Raw genomic sequence first — 13,713 nt, 5'->3', positions numbered from 1 at the left:
GAATTATCACCAGTTTTTTTTTTCTTTAGAATTAATTCCTTATTAAAGTGAGAAATCGGTTCATTACAAATACCCCTCAGATATTCCTACTTAGAATGTTGCAACAATTAGAAGTCTACTGAACTCATACCAGCTTATTTTTATTGTAACTACTAATAAAAATATCTTATTAAAAATAAAATATCGGGGAAAAAAATTAAACTGGACAGGAGGCCAAGACAAAGGAAACTAACCCTCCCATCCCTTCTTTTACTCACTTCTCCCAGTACAAACTATATTAGAGCAATTCTCCAGGGATTCTATTTCTTTCGAAGTAACTGATGTTACTTGACAGAATGGAGAGTCGATAAGTTGTCTATCTGCACCTCAGGTAGATCAGTCTTTGCTGTTAAATATGTAAAGCAGAGTCTTTCATGTTTTCGGCTTATGGATGGTTTTCCTCCTAATAATGAACTGGATCTTTTCAAGTGGATATGCAGTCAAGGGAAGGGTCAGAAAACTGTCTTCTTTTTGTTGTCTTATAGTTAAGTCTTCTTAATCAAAAATTATTAATTTCTGCCCATCTTGTCATTAATTGAATGATTTATCATTGTGCATGTCAATGTCTGAAAAAAGTATGCCTTCTCATACGTAATTTTTCCTAGAGGAAGATTTCCAGATTCCCTATTGTGAGAACAGTGTGCAAATTTTTTTACCTATTATGTAATTATCATCTGGTGGCCATTTTATTTGTGATTCAACAATTTCAGTGACTCACATTGCTTCTGTGAGAATATCAGGACACTCATATATCTCCTTGTCATACATAGCACTAATCACGTCTTGATAAACCTCATTGGCTATGATATTGCCACTGCGCAAAGCTCTACTTGTCCTAAATGAATCTCTTTTATATTCTTGCATATTATTCCATAATATTATTTATTCTTAAATACTGAAAATTGCTAGAGAAGACTCTGTTTTACAGAGTTGTCCCCTTTGGGGACAGATTTTAGTCCAAAATCGTGACAATATAAGTTATCAAGAAACATTGTGCTCTAATTCCTTTTCCTATGATTTGTTAAAGAAAAATGAATCTATATTATAAAGTTTTTCACATAATTTATTTACATACTGTATTTTAATTCTCAATAAAACCTTTGTAAACATACCTATTTTACGTATAAACAAACTGGGATTCACAGATTTTGTTGAATTTCCTTAGGCCGGTATCTCTAGGTGAAAGGACTAGGAACAGAGGAGGATTTCAGAGCCTCACACACATGTGATGTCTGTCATAGTGAGGAGACAATGCTTTTAGAGTGTTACATCGAAGCCACATATAGGTATAATGGAATGAAAAAAATCTCTAAATGATTAATAAATAGTAATGTTAAAAAAGGACTATTAAAAACTTTGATTATTGGGGCGCCTGGGTGGCTCAGTCGGTTAACCGTCAGAATTCCGCTCAGGTCATGATCTCATGGTTTGTGGGTTCAAGACCCGTGTCAGGCTCTGTGCTGACAGCTCAGAGCCTGGAGCCTGCTTCAGATTCTGTCTCCCTCTCTTTCTGCCCCTCCCCTACTCTCTCTCTCTCTCTCAAAAATAAGTAAACATTTAAAGGGTGCCTGGGTGGCTCAGTTGGTTAAGCTTCCGACTTCAGCTCAGGTCATGATCTCAAGGCTTGTGAGTTGTGAGTTCGAGCCCTGCGTTGGGCTCTGTGCTGACAGAGCCTGGAGCCTCTTCAGATTCTGTGTCTCCCTCTCTCTCTGTCCTTCCCCCGCTCACACTCTGTCTCTCCCAGTCTCTCAAAAATAAGTAAACATTATTTTTTTTTCAAATAAACTTAAAAAAAAACTTAAAAAAAACCCTTTTTTTATCTTTGACAAGAAATTGATGCCACTGGCTTAAAGGAGCAGAAATTAATAGCCTATCTAATGGTTAAGACGCTCCTTATGTTTCTGCTCCCTAGGACATCCAGAGACAAAGCTTAACAGCGGCAACAACAAGAATAAAACCACTAATTTATTGTAAATCATGGCATAATATCCTGACTCATTGGGAAATCAGATGACAGTTTCCGAGAAATAAAGTCAACATTTTAAGAGACAAAACCACATGAAGCTAATCTGGAAATGTCTTGCTCTTCAGAAATGTTTTACTAAGAAATGACAGAGAGCATGCCAAGATTTGTCAAACCTGCCAACCCCTACCCCCTTCTGACTGGTGCAAGAACAAATGATAGAGCTAAAATAAACCTGCAGTTTTATCTAGTAAATTGAATTTATTTATAGGGGGATACAGCTGGTGTTTTTATCTCATGTTCCCATTGAATAGTATGACTTTGAAAGTGAAAAGAGTGTATTAAAAATGAAGTGTTGGCTCAGCGGATGGTGCTGAAGATGTGAATTTGGTCGGGAGATTTGGCAGGGATTGGACACTTCTCCCATAGCCTAGAAGGATGGATCTGGAAGGAATTTGGTGATATAATTAAAAGCACTTCCTTTTTTTTCAATTTTTTAAATGTTTTTATTTATTTTTGAGAGAGAGAGAGAGGAAGAGTGAGACAGACTGTGAGTGGGGGAGGGGCAGAGAGAGAGGGAGACACAGAATCCAAAGCAGGCTCCAGGCTCTGTGCTGACAGCTCAAACTCATGAACCGTGTGATCGTGACCTGAGCTGAAGACGGGCGCTCACATGACTGAGCCACCCAGGCACCCCTGAAATCACTTTCAAGCTAAAACGTGGAGAGAAGGCAGAAAGTATAAAACTAAACGTGAAGTTATTCTATGGTTAAGGATAAAAAAAGGAAAAACAAACAAAAAAAATGCCAGAATTGCCCATTAATTAGCTTAAAAATTGTTCAGAAAAGGTTATGCGATTTCACATGCTTATCAACAAAGTATTAAGAATCACAAATAATATATAAAATTTTCTCAGTCAGTTAATATAATTTAATTAAAATATGTGTTAGTGATTTACACGCCAGTTATCCATACAGAGGAAGCAAAAACATTAACAAATTAAATAAACGTATATGTTAAAATATATACATAGAATTTTTTGAAGTTTGATAAATATGCTGTTTTCAAATTGGAGAAATGGTTCTGTTAATAAAGTTACCATGCATTACTTTTAAACATTGTACATTCCTTATCTCAGTATCATCTTCCTACATATTCTGTGTTTGGTATTTCAAATTCCCTCTGTTACTTACCCATTATGCAAATATGGATATATTTCTTATCAGAGAAAGAGGCTTACAGACAAGTTTTGGCTCCAAGCTTACTGAAGGTCTTTGTAAAAGTTCTTCCAGTATATGAGAGTCACTATGTTTTTCTGAAAAGTTTTAGTATAGTTCACAAGGGAAAAACAATAGCTAATATTTATTGAGTGTTTACCATGCAATAAATCCTATGTTATATGTTTTCATTTAGATCTTTAAACAAACATGATATAGATACAGCATTAAATACTTATTAAAGATAGATACATTAATTTTTATAAATTAAGTGGAAATCACACAATTAATTAGAAGCAGAGGCAAGGTTAGAATTCAGGCAACCTGACTTGAATATTTTTATTTTTTTTTAATTTTTTTTAATGTTTATTTATTTTTGAGACAGAGAGAGACAGATCATGAACAGGGGAGGGGCAGAGAGAGAGGGAGACACAGAATCTGAAACGGGCTCCAGGCTCTGAGCTGTCAGCACAGAGCCCGACCCGGGGCTCGAACTCACGGACCGTGAGATCATGACCTGAGCTGAAGTCGGACGCTCAACCGACTGAGCCACCCAGGCGTCCCAAGAACATTTTTATTTTTAAAGATTACACTTTGCTGCATGCAAATATTACTGTATCATTTTCTTGACATAGATTTTCTATTTGTGAACAAATTTAACGTGTTTACCAGGGTTTTGATTGAACTCAATCTCACTAGAATTTCCAATTGACTGCACTGTGTGCCAAATCAGCTATCACATTTTCTTGATGCCTGGAAGGCAATGTAAGCAATAGTAGCTCCCATTCAATCACTCTACCACCAAAAGTGTTCTGATCCTCTGTTTGGTTTTTGTGCTGGATAGAGAAATTGGTCTAATTTACTTCTCTGTGTGTCTGTTACTTCGCTGTTAAAATGGGGATTTCAGCACAATTTGTTTGTCAAGAGTCAATTAAAATAGGTTTTGCATATGTAAAATAAGCAAAATTAGAGACCTTCAGTAAGTTTATTTTTTCTGAACACTGAAAGTAACACAGATAATGGAATACATTTGGGGAAAATTGATGCATCCTTCGTGAAGCCATGAAAAAAATAGTAGTGTTCAGACTAATAATTATTGCCTCTAGGAATTCAGATTTGTGTCTGGGCTTAAAGGTGGCACATTGTCTCTTACTGTCGTTCAGTGTCCTAAGAATGAATCTTGTGAACTGAACTATAAGCCTAGTAGTAGCCAAAAAATTAGAACAAATTGTGGCCAGCTTCCTATCCGTTAGTTTTCTTTTGCACTTAGCTTGTGTATAGATTAATAAGTGTATTTGGAACCAAAAAAAAAAAAAAAAAGAAAAAGAGAAAGAAGAAGAAGAAGAAGAAGAAGAAGAAGAAGAAGAAAAGAATACTCATAAGTTATGGCAGTGGGTGAGACGCGTAGAGAGAGAGAGAATAATACTGTTAGGAGAATTGAAAGAAATAGCCTACCAACTTATAAAAGTAAAGTACAATTTTGTATAGATTTGGAAATCGCCAGAAAATAATACATTAAACATGAGATAAATAAGAAAAGTATTACACAAAATGAAAATGCACCAAAAACCTTTAGGAGAAGTAGAGGTTGACATATGATGTTCCAAGAGTCTTTTCAACTGGATTTGAGGGCCTTTGGAAAAGCCTCAAAGACAATGATCATTCCTTACCTTTAATTCCCCAGCACTTTTCCAGCTTCTTTCTTGCATTTGGTCATCTGTCATAACTGTTTAAAAAGTGAAAAACTGAGCTCAGAGGTGGTATAAGAAAGTAAGAGAACTCAGTGGAGTTAAACTACCTGGTTTCTTTATGAAAAGATAATTAAGATGCCTTTATTAAAATAAAATTTTGTGATATATTAAGTTGATGATTTTAGAGTTTCTCTTAAAATTGAGCCTGTCACATATGTAGACTTAGCAACTGTTAGCATTCACTATTGATGGTGAGGAAAGAAAGAAAAACAGTAGAAGTAATAATAATAAAAAGTTGCAATGAAGCTAAAAAAATTGAACTCTTTGTTCCACTTCCTCATCATTATTTTCAGTATCCTGAACTTGAAAGGCTATTTTCTCTAGTCTATAAACATATTGAAACCCACTCATTTATTCATGCACTTTTATTTATTCAGGACCCTTTTTTTTTTCCCTAATGCTTGTATAATACTCAACTGCTAGAGCAATTAAATATACAAACAGGCATTATACTATTTTTTCTTTTGTAATTCAAGTGGCCAAATAGTTTACTTAATTAATTATTCATTTCAATAAAATTAAGCATGCATGTGGAGCTAAAAATAAATGTGAATAAAACTGTAATGTTAACTAACTCTTGAGCAAAATGTTCAGGCCTTCCCAAATCATTTTCTGTACAGTAAGTTAACTCTCAGTCAGTAAAACTTCTTCAAATGGAAAGGGTAATTATAAATTGTTTTAAACATGTACATAAGTGCAGGGACTTCTAATAAAATATCTTGACCCAATAAAGTTACAAAACCTGCTGATCTCAACTGAGTGGAAAGTCTGCCAAACTTCAAATTCATTCACAAGGTGAAGATAGCTTAAGGGGTTTATGGAACAACATCAAATTACCTAAAATTTGCATCATAGGGCTCCCAGGAGAAGAAAAGATGACAAAAGGGAAGGAACTTTATTTGAAATATAATGGCTGAAAACCTCCCTATCTGGGGGGAAAGAAACAGGCATCCAGATCCAAAAAGTCTGGAGAGTTCCAAATCAGAGGAACTAAAAGTGACCCAATAACAACACACAGACTTGTGGCATCACTATTGTTGTATACATGAGACTAATGTTACATTGTGTGTAACACCCAATTGGGTGTTACACCCAATTAAAACACACACACACACACACACACACACACACACACAAAGTGGCTGAATGGATTTTAAAAAATCAAAATGTATCTGTACCCTGACTGCAAGAAATGAATTATATGTAAGAATACACACAGACTGAAAGTGAAGAGATGGAAAAAAAAATGTTGCATGCTAATGGAAACCGAAAGAAAGCTTGCATAACTATACTTATATCAAACAAAGTAGACTTTAAGATAAAGACTATAACAAGAGAAAAAGATTGTTATATAACAATAAAGGGGTCAATACAACAAGAAGATATAACATTTGTAAATGTTTATACACCCATATAAAAGCACCTGAATTTATAAAACGAACATTAATACCCAAAGGGGAGAAATAGAGAGCCATGCAATAATAGGAATTCTAAATACACCACAACAATGGTTATATCATTCAGACAAAATTCAATAAGGAAACATCAGCCTTAAACAACGCGTTAGATGAGGTGAAATTAACATTTACAGATCATTCTATCCAAAAGGAACAGAATGCACATGTTTCTCAAGTGTACATGCAATGTTTTCTGAGAATGATCACGCATTAGGCCACAAAACAAGTTTTAGTAAATTTAAAAGAAGTGAAATCATATCAGGCATCTTTTCTAATCACAGTGGTATGGCACTAGAAATTAATTTCATGAGCAACACTGGAAAATTTACTAAAATTTGGAGACTAAACAACATGCTACTGATCAACTAGAGGGTCAAATAAGAAATCGAAAGAGGGGGCACCTGGGTGGCTCAGTGGTAAGCATCCGACTTTGGCTCAAGTCATGATCTCATGGTTTGTGAGTTCAAGCCGCGCATCAGATTCTGTGCTGACAGCTCACTGCCTGGAATCTGTTTTGGATTCTGTGTCTCCCTCTCACTCCACCTCTCACCCGCTGGTGCTCTATCTCTGTCTCTCAAAAGTAAATAAACATAGGTAGGAATGTCAACTGGTGCAGCCACTATGGAAAACAACATGGAATTTACTCAAAAAAATTGAAAATAGAACTACTATGGGATCCAGCAATTCCACTTAGGGGTATTTACCTGAAGAAAATTAACTCTTAACTCAAAAAGATGTCTGCACCCCCACATTGATTGCAGCATTGTTTATAATGGCCAAGCTATGGAAACAACTTAAGTGCCTATACAGAATAGAATGTTTTTTAGCCACAGAAAATAATGAAATTGCCACTTGCAACAACATGAATGGACCTCAAGGGAATCATGTTAAGTGAAATAAGTCAGACAAAGAAAGACAAATGCTATATAATTTTTCTTATATCTGGAGTTTTTTTTTAATTTAAAAACAAGTTTATAAAAAATTATTCACAAGGTGATTGAGTCTCTTATTTCTCTCATAGACTTATGATAGAAAAACTCTATTAACTTTCACATGTATTGGGGGAAATATTTATTCTGTATACTTGGTCATAGAACAAATACAGTAAATTCTAAAAGCATCAGGAGCACTTAAAGACATTTAATTAAAGATCATTTTTAACGTAGGAGGAAGACTTGCTTCCCAGACCTATATGACACAATAACAAATTGAAAGTAATAAATTACTTTTTTAATTTATATGGAAAAATAGTACAGTATAAAATTTGGACAATCTTATATAACTGAGAACTAATTTTAAATTACATTTGAATATTAGACATAAACTTTCATTTTTATTGAAGAACTCAAATTAATTATTCCAGTTTCCATAAACTCTAAATTCCCTCCAGCAAACATAAATATTTGAGATGACTTTGAAAGGGAGCTAGTCCTTTACAATCCACACAGCACTAACTAGGAAAACTGTAGTGCTTATGCTACTAATATTTTTCCAATTAACTATAACAAAACTCATTTGAAACTATATGAAAGCGCCTTGTTAAATTTTCTTACTCCTTTGTGGGCTTTTATAACCAACATATTGTCTAAAGTCCTGTTTTTATGCAGATATATATTATTTGCAGGCCTAAATAAATTAATTGCAATTAGGATTAGTTGACCAAACTGACAATTAAGCAACTCTTCAAACTTTATTTCATTTTGATATTTGAAATATCTCGTAAAAGCTTGCATCAAAGTAAGTCAAGTTGAAGTATAAACATAGCAGGCTCTCCTGTTTCTTCAAATTCTTAAGCAAGTTCCTATCTCTTCTTTTGTTTTGCTTTTCTTGTTTGTTTGTGTAAGAGAGAGAAATATACACACTTGTATACTTTGGTTCCTATGAAGACAGTGCCAACCTACCATAGGCTGCTGGCTCCTTCCCTCAAAATCAATAATGAAAAGGATCTAGAAGCAAAAGGGAAAATAAACATGAATTCCAGGAACTCTGGAATTATAAAAACTTGAAAAGTCTCTGGGGATATTAGACAGTGTTTTGAATTAATATATTTTTGAAAATTGAGTTGCTATAATGCAGATAAGAGAAATTTCAGAGGTAGATATAACTAAATAAATTGGAGGAAAACTTAATTTTTTTTAACCTCTCTTTGCATTCCCTGTGACAAGCATTTGCTGGTTTCCTCCAGGTAATATTAGTGTAGCACAAAATCTGTGCTTGGATGACAAGTTGAAGACAACATTTAATGACCAGCTGCCCTTAGGCATTCACTGTCACTGCTCCAGACTCTTGGAAGGCACACTGTGGAGAATGCCTCCCCCCCATTGCTGCTTCTCCCCATGTGTTTAAAGGTTAAACCAACCCTAGGATATTGCCCTCATCCACATGGTCCATGATACTTCTATCCTTATGCCTGTTCCAAATAGCAGAAAGGGAGAGAGAGAGGAAAAGGATTCATCTTATCCCTTGAGACCACATTATAGATGTTGCACTTCTCAGAAGTTACTTCACATCCCACAGGACAGAATTCACTCACACTGCATATGACAATACATGCTTACAAGAGAAGCTGGGAAATATAGCACATACGTTTTTTCCTAGGAAGACATATGTCCTATAAAACATTAGCGGGCTTAATTACTAAAGAAAAATGGAACACGTTTATTGGGTTCGACTAAAAGCTTTTTCCATAGTCCAAACTGTTCCCTTCCCAAGTATTTTTACACAATCATCTCATCTTTTTAAAGAATATAAAAATCTCCCATCCCCTGTATAAAACAATACAGACCTCTTTTATTTACTACATCTGGCTCAAAGTTCAGGATTTTAGGGTCATGTGTGAACTTCCTCAGGTTATCTTCTCACAACGTATCACATATACAACTGTGTATTAGTTACCACAGTAAAATTTCATTTAGAAATGGGAAGAATAATACATCTCACGGTTACTGATCAATGTTACATTCCAATTCTTATGGAATAGCAGACTTTCGTGTCAAGAAGAAAAGTATACACCTTGGTTCAGCCGTCTGGCTGTAACTAGTGCCATTTTCCAGGAAGTTCTTCTTGCATCGTTCCCTCCGTGGCCACATCTGTGCCAACATTAGAGAGCACATAAGTCTGGGCTTTGTGTGGCTTTCATGGCTTCGTTGCTACTGATATCAGCTTGACAACCTGAAATTGGGAAATGCTACAAATCAGGTCTGGATAATATGTTAATAATGTAGATTAAACTTATAACGTTGTCATGTTTAATAATTACTTTGTAAGTGGTCCACAAATTTTTGAGGAGATATCTTTCCAATACTTGAAAACTATAATCTTTTTCAGCAAAGAAATCACACACATGGTCAATGAAGAATTGAAGTTCCAACATATGCTTTATTTCACTTACATCTTACTTGTTAATGTAAAAGAAGCATCAACTTTTATGTCAAAATTATGCTTGTTCAATCTTAGTTTGTTAATAAATATGAGAGCTTGGCCAAAATCAGCAACAGTAATCTGTAAGAATTGGTTTACTATTTGGAATTTTTAATGTGTTTCTATATTTTATAATCATTTATAAATTATATGCTACACATCTTTAATATCAATAATATTTGAATTCTATCATCTACCTAAAATTTCTCTATCTATATATCACCTATATGTATGTGAAGAGCTGGTTGTTAAATATTTATCAGCACACCATTGGCCATCAGATGGGTAGCTTATATAGCTTATGCATCTTCATTTATGAATTACACAAAATTATATTGGTTAAAAGAAGAATATACACAACATGATACTACTTATGTAAATGTATATAAATATCCAGAGGCATTATGTATATGTACATATATTGCCTTTTGTTGGAAATACATGTAGATAATAATTCACATGCATTATTAGCTACATATACATAATTAGCTTACATATATGTATTATGCATGCACATGATTAGCTATAATTCATTATATTTTTTGTTCAGCTGAGCTTTTGAGAATAAAATTGAGGTATGCTAAAAAAGGCTTCAAACATGCTTTTGAAATTTTAATTATTAAGATGAGCAGTGGGTATCTGAGTATGTACTATATTGTTCCTTATAGTATATATGGCCAAATTGTTTCATAATATTAAAAACATAGGAAAGAACCTTGGTCTTTAGTATGTTGGAGTCTTTTAAACAATGAAACTAATAAGAGTAATCTTTCTATTAATAAAAACTAATATTTCATTCAGAAGACGTGGGAAAAAAGGCTGTTGCTGTTTTTATCCTATCCTTCATTTCATTGAATGAAATGTGTACGTGATTAAACATTGAAGTCATCTTGGATATGGATGGTATAAGGGAGACCACATGCTAGGATGCTAAGGTAAGAAGATTGGGTGCTTATGGATCATGAAGTCCATTTTGTCACACAAGACTACTCACTTCAGAATATTTTTTTTTCTCTAAAAGATAAATCATTGTTTTTCTTAAGACAGTGCTATTTTGTTATTCATTGTCGGACAAAGTTCTTAATTGCATATGAAATAATTAATTATTAAAATCCAAATCTAAGATAAAAGAAGACAAAGCAGATGGAAAGCAATCGTTCCAATACAGGTTTTTTTAACTAATAGCCTACAATTTTTAGAGCAGTCACGGGTTTTAAAAAATTGAAGAAAAGTAGAGAATCTCCATATTCCCCCTACTTTTCTTCCCCACCTTCAGTTTACCCTAGCATTATTGTATATTTTTTAAAATGGATGAATCAATATGGATACATGATTAACTGAAGTTCATAATTTATAAGGGTCACTTTTTATGTTGAATATTCAATAGGTTTTGATAAATGTATACTGACAGATAAATACACTGTTATATGTGGAGTCAAACAAAATCAGATAAAAATATTAGTAAGATTAAGTGAATGTTGTATTTATTCGATTATGTGTTTGCTGTATGTCTCTTCCTACCAGAATATAAGCCCCTTAGGAGTAGATTCTTTGTATGTTTTGTTTACTGTTGTACTTGTAATGCCTACGGCAATTTCTCACACAGAACAGATTCTCAGTAAATATTTGTTGAATATACAAATGTAAAACAGAGTTGATATTCTCTAATACAAAACAAAATAAAACACCAGAACAAAGAAATTTAAACAATGTTTGAAAATCTCAGAAATTTTTGAATGGTGGGAAAGAAAATAATTTGAGGGCAGTCAAAGTATCTACAAAGGTTTGGGGAAGAGTTTTAAAAAAGAAGCAAGGGATAATGCAGTACCAATGCATAGTATAGTAACAATAAGGATTTATTTCCACCTGTAATACTTAATGTGCTAGGAGGAAAAAAAAAACAACAGAGGGAGAGGGAGAGAAAGAGAAGATTAGGAGGTGGGGAAGAGAAGGAGGGAGAGAGAGAGAGAGAGAGAGAGAGAGAGAGAGAGAGAGAGATGGAAAGAGCTACCACACAAAAACTCTCTTTTTTATAAGATTGAGACAGTCAACGCTAAGGGATCTGACATAATAGAAGATAGAGAACCAAATGCATCTAACTTTTTCCATTTTGTAGATCCCCTGCCAGTATCTTTTTTGTTGATTTTGTTGTTGAAACTGAGTCATAAACTGAGAAGTAAGGTAATCTATCCATGTGGCCAATAACAGCCAACCTCTCAATTTTAGAACAAGTTGCAATAGAACAGCAGAGGATAGAGAATATAGAATATAGAATAGTGCATTGAATGGTAGAGAATGACTTTATAATGACAAACAGAAAATGTCCTTTTCAGTCCTGTTTTGTTTTGTTTTGTTTTTGTCTGACTCAAAACATTCTTTGGTTAAAAAATTTGTATACCAACACAGAGGATACAAAATATCCTATTAGATACCATATCTTGTGGGGTGTTGGCAATTCGTTGCATTCTCAAGCGAAACCAAAAATTACTCACCATTGATGTTCTTCATATCAAGTTAGTAAATGAAAAAGAGGATAAATAAATAAACATAAAACATAGCTACTATAACTGATTATAAGGTTTCAATTTATATTCACGTCTTTTCTACCACACATTCTGTTTCCTTTACCCTCTACAAGCACCTAGGACGGACCTGGCTTTTTATCTGGCTAAATGATTTAAACCACTTGAAGATTTGAGTCCTCGTTAGTGTTGTCTTTATATAGTCTCAGTACATTTTCATTGGCAAAGACTACCAGGTAGTAAGTGACTTACTGAAGCCTCTGGGCTCCATCCATAATTGGCATGGTACAAGCATAGAGTGGAGTAACTCATTTCCTACTTTGGAATCAGAACCAACAAGCCAACACCCAATTTAATGATCGTCTTCTATATTCATTGGCTCAATAGCATAAGAAACCTCTAATGGCCAGAGAATTGTCTCAGCTTCCAGATGAGATCATTGCCATAGTCCATGGTATTAAAGAAACTGAAGCATTTCTCCTTTACATTCTACATGGGTAGAATGTTCAAACCCATGGAGTCTAGTGGGTTATTTGATCTAGTAGTTAAGAAGGGCTGTTCCCACCCTGCAACCCTTTATGGATCTATGTTTATGGCTATGGAAGAGACAGCACCAAATATGGCTACTGATAATGTTATAAACTGAATTATTTAGAAAAGCACTTCAATCCTGAAGGGAGTTGTCTGCCAGCTGGCATTGAAACTGAGCATTCTGTGGGTTATAACATAATTCTGTCAAACCAGCTGCTTTTGGATTACTGAGCACATGGTAAAAATATTCTGTGGGTGGGACTCTTTGTCTGTGCTCTCTTTGTCAGACAATCTGTCCCTTCAGTGGAGACAATGTTTTACAGGAAATTATGACAATGGATAAGACCTTCTGGCAAAAGCCATGTGAATAGGGCTTGAAATATTTTTGCATGAGATATCTTTTCCCTAAGGTGGGTTGAGGTAGAGGTGGGGAGGATCATTGCCTTATCTGTGACAGAAAGTGCTCTTCTTTACATATATATACATATATATGTAAATATATATATATTCCCACATCATATATATATATATATATATATGGTCATATATATAATCATACACTATATCATATATATAATTATACATTATTATATATAAAATATGTGTAAATATATACGTATATGTATATACATACATATACATATACATACATATACATATACATACATATACATATATATACATATACATACATATACATATATATATATACACATATGTGTATATATATATGTATATGTATGTATATGTATATATATATGTAGTATCAGCTATTTCTTTTCCCTATTGACAAATGAACAGATACCCAGGTAA

This window comes from Panthera tigris, chromosome B1, assembly GCF_018350195.1.
Source record: "Panthera tigris isolate Pti1 chromosome B1, P.tigris_Pti1_mat1.1, whole genome shotgun sequence".
NCBI classification, from domain to species: Eukaryota; Metazoa; Chordata; class Mammalia; order Carnivora; family Felidae; genus Panthera; species Panthera tigris.
The sequence above is the reverse complement of the archived record's forward strand: the minus strand, read 5'-3'. Positions refer to the sequence as shown.